Genomic DNA, 7,893 nt, shown 5'->3' with positions numbered 1-7,893 from the left:
GGAGACAGGGGACACGATGTTTACCCAGGTTCGGGCCCTCTCTATCGAGGTAATACCCTACTTCCTGCTTGATTGATCTTGATGAATATAGTGTTACAAGAGTTGATCTACCTCGAGATCATATGTTGTGGTCTAAGACCTAAGGGTATGATGAGTAATGCCATAATCCTCTATCGACTAGCCTAGCCTTGGCTTATATAACATACCGGAGTCATAGGATAACAAGAGTCCTAGTCGAATACGCTGGTGGAGAGGAGTCCTTGTCTTGATCACTAAGTCTTGTGGAATCTTCCTTGTGTATACATCGGCTGTCCGAACTGGCCCATGAGCAAACGGCCATGGGGGTCCTCGGCCCAATCCAATTGATCGGGAGACGACGTGGTAAGTACCCCCTAGTCCAGGACACCGTCACCCCTTGCATAGATATCTCCGCTCCTCGGGAGCCAGCCTAGTGAGGCTGCCCCTGAGGAGGTCTTGGTGTCGTCCGCCTCGCGAGGCTTGGCCCCTCGCGAGGGTCTTGAGTGGTTGTTGACAAAGATGGGCCGTACCAGGCCGCTGACTGAGCCACGCCCTGGGCCGCAGGCTGGCAAGTCTGGGTACCCCTGTTCCCAGGACGCCGACAGTAGCCCCTGGGCCCAAGGCGCACTCGCAGTTGGCTTCGAGGCGAAGCCAAGGGGCAAGTGCGGAGCGCCGTGGGCCCCAACAGCCCGCAGCCTTGATTGACGTGTGGCGACTGACGGGACGTGGGCGCCTCCGCTTCCCCACGCCGCCTCGGCAACTGCCCGACTTGACGAGTCCCTGCTGCATGCAGAATAAAAGCCATCATTACCTTCGATAGTGGAGGCCGGCGGTTGGCCTCCCTCACGCTATAAATGAGGAGGGGCGGAGCCCCCGTCGCTCATCTCTTCCTCCATTTCGCCCGCTTCCTCTTCCTCCTCCTTGCTCTGCCGTGTTGCAGCGACACTCATGGCACCGATACGGAGATTCTCCGCCGCTGAGAAGGGAAGACCACCCGCGAAGAGCTAGGGCCGCTTCCGCCGAAGAAGAGGCTGGCTCGCCCTCGTGACGTTGTCGTGAGGCCGGAGGTGACGAGGCCTTCGTACGAACGGCCTCCCCCTGGATATCCGCTGCCCTTGTACGCCCGGGCAGAGGGCTCCAGAAAAGGAGACAGTAACCGGCGCCGACCGCGGCGTGGCCGTGGTGGCCGTGCCGTGGCGGTGCGCGCCGCTGCCCCGCGAACTCATGCCGAGGGCTCCTCGCAAGAACTCGTGGTGTGGGCGGCGATGCCTCCGCGCTCTTGGATCCGTTTCCCGCAGTTCTTCGCCAAAGAGATGCCGCCGAGGGGGCCACTCGAGCTATGGCTGCAGCACGCCGAGTGCGACGCCCCGGCGACGAGAGCAGAGGTTGGGGTCATCTCCCCAGGTAAGATCTTCATGACCCGCGGATGGGGCAAGGTCGCCCGCGCTTGCCGTACGGAGGGCGCCCTCGCCATCCACTTCGAGTAAGATGGTGCTTCCACGATGTTCTTCAGATTCTTCGACGAGGAAGGCCGCCGCCTGGAGTGCTATCCTGGAGGGGGCCGTTGGGACGGTGTAGCGGCAGGCGCCAGGCCCACCGCTGGCCTCACCGGCAGTTCCTCCGACAGCAGCGATGGAGCTTGGGAGTCCAGTGACTCTCTCGAGCCCTACGAGACTCCGGAGACGAGCGACGACAGCTATGTGCCCCCGAGCTCTCACCGTGCCCGAAGCGCGGCAGCAGCATCAGCCCGTCGCCGCCGTTGATCTGGATGGGGTTGACGTCGGCCTCCCGTGGCCCACTGTTGATGATGGAGTCGGCGGCGACGCTTGTAGATACGGCTCCTAGAGATCTTCTTCTTTTGTTCCCTGCGAAGAATCGAGACGAACCCCATGGGGGCGTGTAAAGGATCTGTAGTGCCATTTGTGTTAATATCATCCTTATTATGAAGATTTATGATCACGCGTCTTGCTTTGGCTCGGTCCCCTTTCCAACCTCGCAGTAGCTTAGTGCTCTACGCCGACAGGTCCCAGTCCCCAGGCAGGCTGCACCCGTCGCTGGTATGCCAGGTCGCGATGCCGTGGTCAAGGCCAGGAGGTGAGCGGCCCGAGGTCCGGTGAGAGCTCCGAGGCGCAATGCTCAAGAAGTCCCCTTTAGCGTGCAAGCAGCTACCTGAAGGTAGGAGAGGAAGGCAGCATCGCCGTAGCAAGGCCGCAAGAGATGGGAATCCTGTGTTGCAGCGCTAGGCTAGCTTGGGTGCGAAACTTATCTTTGCGAGCCAGAGTCGATCCGTTGTGCAGCGTCAGATTCGTGCGTCAGCTGGGTCAAGCTCGCGCGAGCTTCCCTCTCCTTTCACGTCCTTCTATGTTCTCTACGTCCTCGGGTCCCGGCCCTTGAGCGAGCTCAGCCGCCGCTGGTATGCCAGGTCGCGATGCCATGGTCAAGGCCAGGGGGTGAGGGCTGGAGAGCCAGTAGGAGCTCCTGAGTCGCGATGCTCATGAGCCCCCCCTTTAACGCACAAGCGAATTGCGTGAAAAACGAAGGAGCCCGCGGTGCCACCCGATGTCAGCCTCCGGAGATTCCTGCAGGTTAGCGCAAGGGAGGAATGCAGACTGCAACCATGCTTGCCGGTCTGCCACTGGTCATTCTGCAAGAAGATGAAGGCACTGAGGGCCTGGTGAGGTGACGTGCGCGGGGCGTGCCGCGAGCCAGAGCTCGACCGCTCAGGTTTGTCGGTGTTGCAGGGACGGGCCCGAGCACAAGCATCATGCCAGCATGAGTAGCCCCCATTGCGGGATGAGCAGGGGGCCGATCGGCAGCATGGGTGGCCGCGATGGGTAATAGGCAAGCAGGTGATAATCGTGAAAGGACTCAAGTAACGAGGCAAGTTAGCACAGATAGATGCAAGAACGATACATGCCACTGGGACGGACCCGAGCGGCCTGGGGCTGATGCAGCCCGGGGGGCGCTCCCAACAGAGTAGGCTAAAAGATGCAAAAGGATACACGTCGCAGGGACAGGCCCATGTGACTTGGGGATAATGCTGCCGAAGGGCACCCCCAACTGAATGAACTGGAAAGAGTCACCTGATACCATAGCTGGAGTGGTGTCGGAGTAGCCGAAGATGCGTACCGAAGAGTTGTTCCTCACGAGCTGCCAGGGTCCTAAGCCTCAGGAGGCTCCGCAGGCCCAGGTGGCTCCTGAAGAACCGGTGCGATCTCCTCCAGGACGGCGTGATGCCTGGCCTCCTGAGCCGCCAGGATGCCCCGTAGGTGGCGCTGGAAGGTGACAGCAGCGTTCGGCAAGCCAAACGGCATGCGAACGTAGCTGTGAGGTGGACCCACGCACCGTCCAACGCACGAAGGCCAGAAACATCCCTGAGATGCGGCCATGTTGAGCCCTAGAATGTCGACGCACATGCGCAGCCCGCCGTCCTCGCCAGGATGGGGAGCTGCGCTGGGTGGTGGGTGGCGGTCGCCGCGTATGGTCCTTGCCTCCTGAAGCTCCTAGATTGCCTGGGTGATGAACTCCTGAGCAATAGGTGCTCCACGCCTCGTGCCCACTTGAGGGAAACGTGTAGCGAAGCACGCCTCCACATGGTGCCCGAGTGACTCCCTCGCGACATTGGCTAGGTCTGAGGCCCTCCAGAAGAGAGCCCCCAAGCCCAGCTTGAGGAGGGCGCCGGGCGCGCCTTCCAATGCGACGGAGGGAGGCGCCCCACACTACAAAAAAATACACTTCCGTGATGATACTTGTTTGTCACAGTAGGTCACGTTTTCTGTCATGCATGTACATCCATGACAAATTTATGACAGAATCAAGATAGTCATACCTGTGCTGTCGTAGAAGTGTTCCATGACATTACCAAAATTATCATCACGGAAGTTTCCACTTCCATGACGATAAATCCCGTGTCATAGAAGTGATTTCGTCAAGGGTGACCGACACGTGGCATCCACCGTAACGGAACGCCGTTAAGCTATCGGGTCCGGTTTTGGATCCGATAACCCGTTAACAGCCCCGACCAATGGGGATTTTCCACGTGTAAAATCATCATTGGCTTTTTTCAAACACGTGTCGGCTCAATGTTGGGACAGATGTCATCCACTCATTGGACACAAAGCGCCTATGATACGTCGACACGTGGCACGGCCCAACAGAGGCCCATTCCCGTGAAAAGGCTGGCCCGTTTGACTTGGTCAAAAGGTGCCGGGCCGGCCCACGGCAAGCCTGTGAACGGCCTGTTCGCATATAGCCCATTTACAGCCCGCTAACCCAGGGCCCGTTTAATGCTTATCCGAATTAGGCCCAGTAGCGTCATCTGGGCCGTCCAATATAATTCCAGCCCGTTTTAACTTCCGGCCCATTATGGCCCATGACGTCTTTCGGCCCATATGAGGCCCTTATTACTCTCGGCCCATTAACGGCCCGTGGTAAAACTAGCCCGTAATGAATAGTGTATCACTTTATACCCATTAACGACACGTGGTGAAACTAGGCCGTAATGAACAGTGTATCACTTTATACCCATTAACGGCCCATTATTCCGTTGGGCCGTTTCCAGCCCATGTTATCTTTCGGCCTTCTCGGGGCCCATTTATTCTTGGGCTCATTTCCACATTCGTTTACTTACGGCCCGTTACTGTCATTTTCTGCTTGTGGGCCAAATTCAGCCCGTGGTCACAGTCGACCCGTTTGTGGCCCGATAATACGTTGGGCCATTTTCATGTAAAAAAACCCGTTGGGCTGTTTTCATAGAGTTATCAAATACGGCCTATAACGGCCCGTTATTGTCCACGAATAGTACGACCCATAATTGGCGAAATGATGATACGCCCCGTAGAAGGCCCATGGATCCTACGGCCCGTAAAAGGCCCATGAATCATACGGCCCGTAGAAGGCCCATGGATCCTACGGCCCGTATAGAAGGCCAATGGATCCTACGGCCCGTATAGAAGGCCCATGGACCATACGGCCCGCAGGAGGCCCATGGTTACAATAGTCCATGTGTTGCCATGATTATTCTGGCCTAGTTTCCAAAGATAGGTTATCGTGGCCACTAGAAAAACACAGAAAAAGAACTGCAGTGACTACAAGCAAACAACTAAACAAGACAATAAGGAAATAAATAAGCAAGCAATTAACGCTAGCCTATTACCGCTATTACACATATTACATCCACTGGGCATCAAAGTTCAGCGCCAGTGCAAATATAGGGAACAAAGCAGCATATTACATACACTGGCCGTCAAAATTGGCCACCAGTGCAAATAAACGCGGCAGCAAAACAAGAGCATAACTGAAACAACTTCAGAAGAGCTCAAGAAACATGGTATCCACCATGCTGGCAATAAGCTTAGCAAGCTTATTAGCTTTGTCCTGTTTGACGCTAAAATCCTCCAATGCTTGATGTTGCACCAGAAAGTATGCATCTGAATGCTCCAGGGACTTCCGCAGTCCTTCCGCTTCTTGTCGCAGCACAGCTGATCGATGTCTTTCAGCTTGTAGTTGAGACTCAAGAAACCGAACTGATTCAGACAGTGAGTTTGAATAGCTTGTGCAAGCGGTAGTGGCCAGTAACTCCAACACTAAACCAAGACAGGACTTTGGGGTTGTCTCACTGTCTTCGAGATAGTCTTCCTCAGCTGTTTTATCAGCTTTGTTGGAGACCAACAAGGATGTGTCACTATCCTGAACCTTATCTGCATTACTTCCTTTACCATTGCTTAGTAAGGCACTCTTCCCCAATATTCTGTCAGCATTCTAAAAGAAGAAACAAGCGTACACATACCAGTTTAGCATGTACTAGTATATGAAACTCATTTCGGTGAACCAGTTCATTAGTAAGGTGGACAGGATTAAACTACCAAGTCTTCTATTGCCAAGTACTAGTGCATAATAAAAGTATCAAACAAACATATATCTATGTCATATGGTCACTGCATTGTCTTGCCAAATCAAAATAGAGACACGGTTCAAATCATATAAGTTCAAGACAAAGCAGCAGTGAAATAATACAAAGCGTGGGAAACTACACGGCACAACAAGATTTCAGATGGGTACCACGGGTCTACATATACAACAACACTATTTGCTTTGTTGTGATGCTAGTAATGTGCATGATATGAGAAGTCAACTGTATACACAATTGAAATTGAAATCAACAGAGCTATTGATAAGAGCAAGCCTGTTAAAGAAACATGCGTGAACATACCTGCTGTGCCATTGGAGTTTCGATTAGGCTCTAGGCGTTGGCGAAACGCATTGCGCATAACTACGCTTATCTGTGCATAACTGCGCATAAGCATGCGCTTTGGACAGTAAAGCACAACGCGGTGGCAAAACGCACAATTAACGCCTAGCGCTTTTTGGAACTATGATAGAAATGGAATCTTAAATTAGAACAGTTGTTCTTCAGGTTTAGGCACTTGTTCTACATCAACAGAGTACAGTAAGGCGCAAGAATATAGTACTTAAAAATAGAAAATGAGCTCATAGACCTTACTACATTCTTGGTTCGGGACCAGTACAGAACAAGGCGTTCCCAGTCATCGTCCAGTAAATGTGTCTCAGGAGAACGTAAGGGAATTTGATGAGTTTCTTTGCCGGTGAAGTACGTTTTCTTCAGGTAATTCCGATACTGCCACCAAGCATTCTTGAAGATAGCAGAGGTATTAGCACAGGTTACCTCATCCTGAGTTTCCAAATCGGTCCTTCTCTATAGAGAAAAATGGGAAAATTTGCTGTATTATAACCATCATGGAGGTAGGATGTATGGGACAAAGCAAAGTAATTGCCATGAATAACATTACTTACACATAACTCCTGGACAAACACCTGCAATTGGCATTTTCCTTCATCTTCAGTATAATATTTCCAAGATGGGAAGATACGCACATACGATTTAACAACATCAAATGCGATAGATGCTAAAGTACGACTAGCTGGTTGTGCTTCCTCCACAGGAATAGGCGTACTAACTGGTGGAGTTGGGGTTCGCCGTGGTAGTACTGGCCCTTTGGGCACTGGAGCTGCCTTACTAACTGCTCTTGTTTGGGAGCTCTATGGTGGAGATGGTGTTGTGTCAACAGGAACTGGGTTACTATATGCTGGGGTTGGGGTTAGATTGGGTGAAGCTGGTTCTCTGTCCATCGCAGTAGGGGTACAATCTGCGAGAGTTTGGGTTATGTGTGGTAGGGCTGGTTCTCGTGCATGTACAACCGGGGTGCTATCTCCACCAAGAGGTAGCACTGTTTTATTTGAAGACCGTGTTTTAAGTCCGCTAGATGCTGGCATCACCTGCTCCAATTCAAATGGCTGATAAACAGGAAACATAGTTGAATGTACAGACATTGTATGAGAGACAGATGCAATAGATTGTGTGGAAAAAAGAGGACATGAAATAGTTGACATGTATATTGTTTAACTAAAACGGATAGCATGACATAATTTCACATATATGATGTCTTTCTAAACTGGATAGCATAGCATAACATAATTCGAAGATATGATGAATAACTAAAACGTCGTGCCAAGTTAGAGCATACACCTCGGTGGGGGAATAAGACTGGTCATCTGTCTCTGAATCCATCTCTGAGGAGCTATCGGGACCCAACAAGAGATCTGCTTCGACAGGTAGCACTGTCTGCTCTGAAGGCCTTGTTTTCACTCCAGATTTTTCAATCTCCCACCCAAATGGCTGATTCACAGGAAGTGTAGTTTAATGTACAAACATTGTCGACAAATGGAAATGTAATGAAGAAAAGGATGGGCAAGATATCATTCAAATATATGATGCCTGGTTAAGCAGGATGGCATTACACATTTCACATGTATTATGGCTGGCTAAAAGACATGAGACTGCATAATTTCCATATA

Source organism: Triticum aestivum, chromosome 2D (genome assembly GCF_018294505.1).
Source record: "Triticum aestivum cultivar Chinese Spring chromosome 2D, IWGSC CS RefSeq v2.1, whole genome shotgun sequence".
NCBI lineage: Eukaryota > Viridiplantae > Streptophyta > Magnoliopsida > Poales > Poaceae > Triticum > Triticum aestivum.
Note: the sequence above shows the minus strand (reverse complement) of the source record.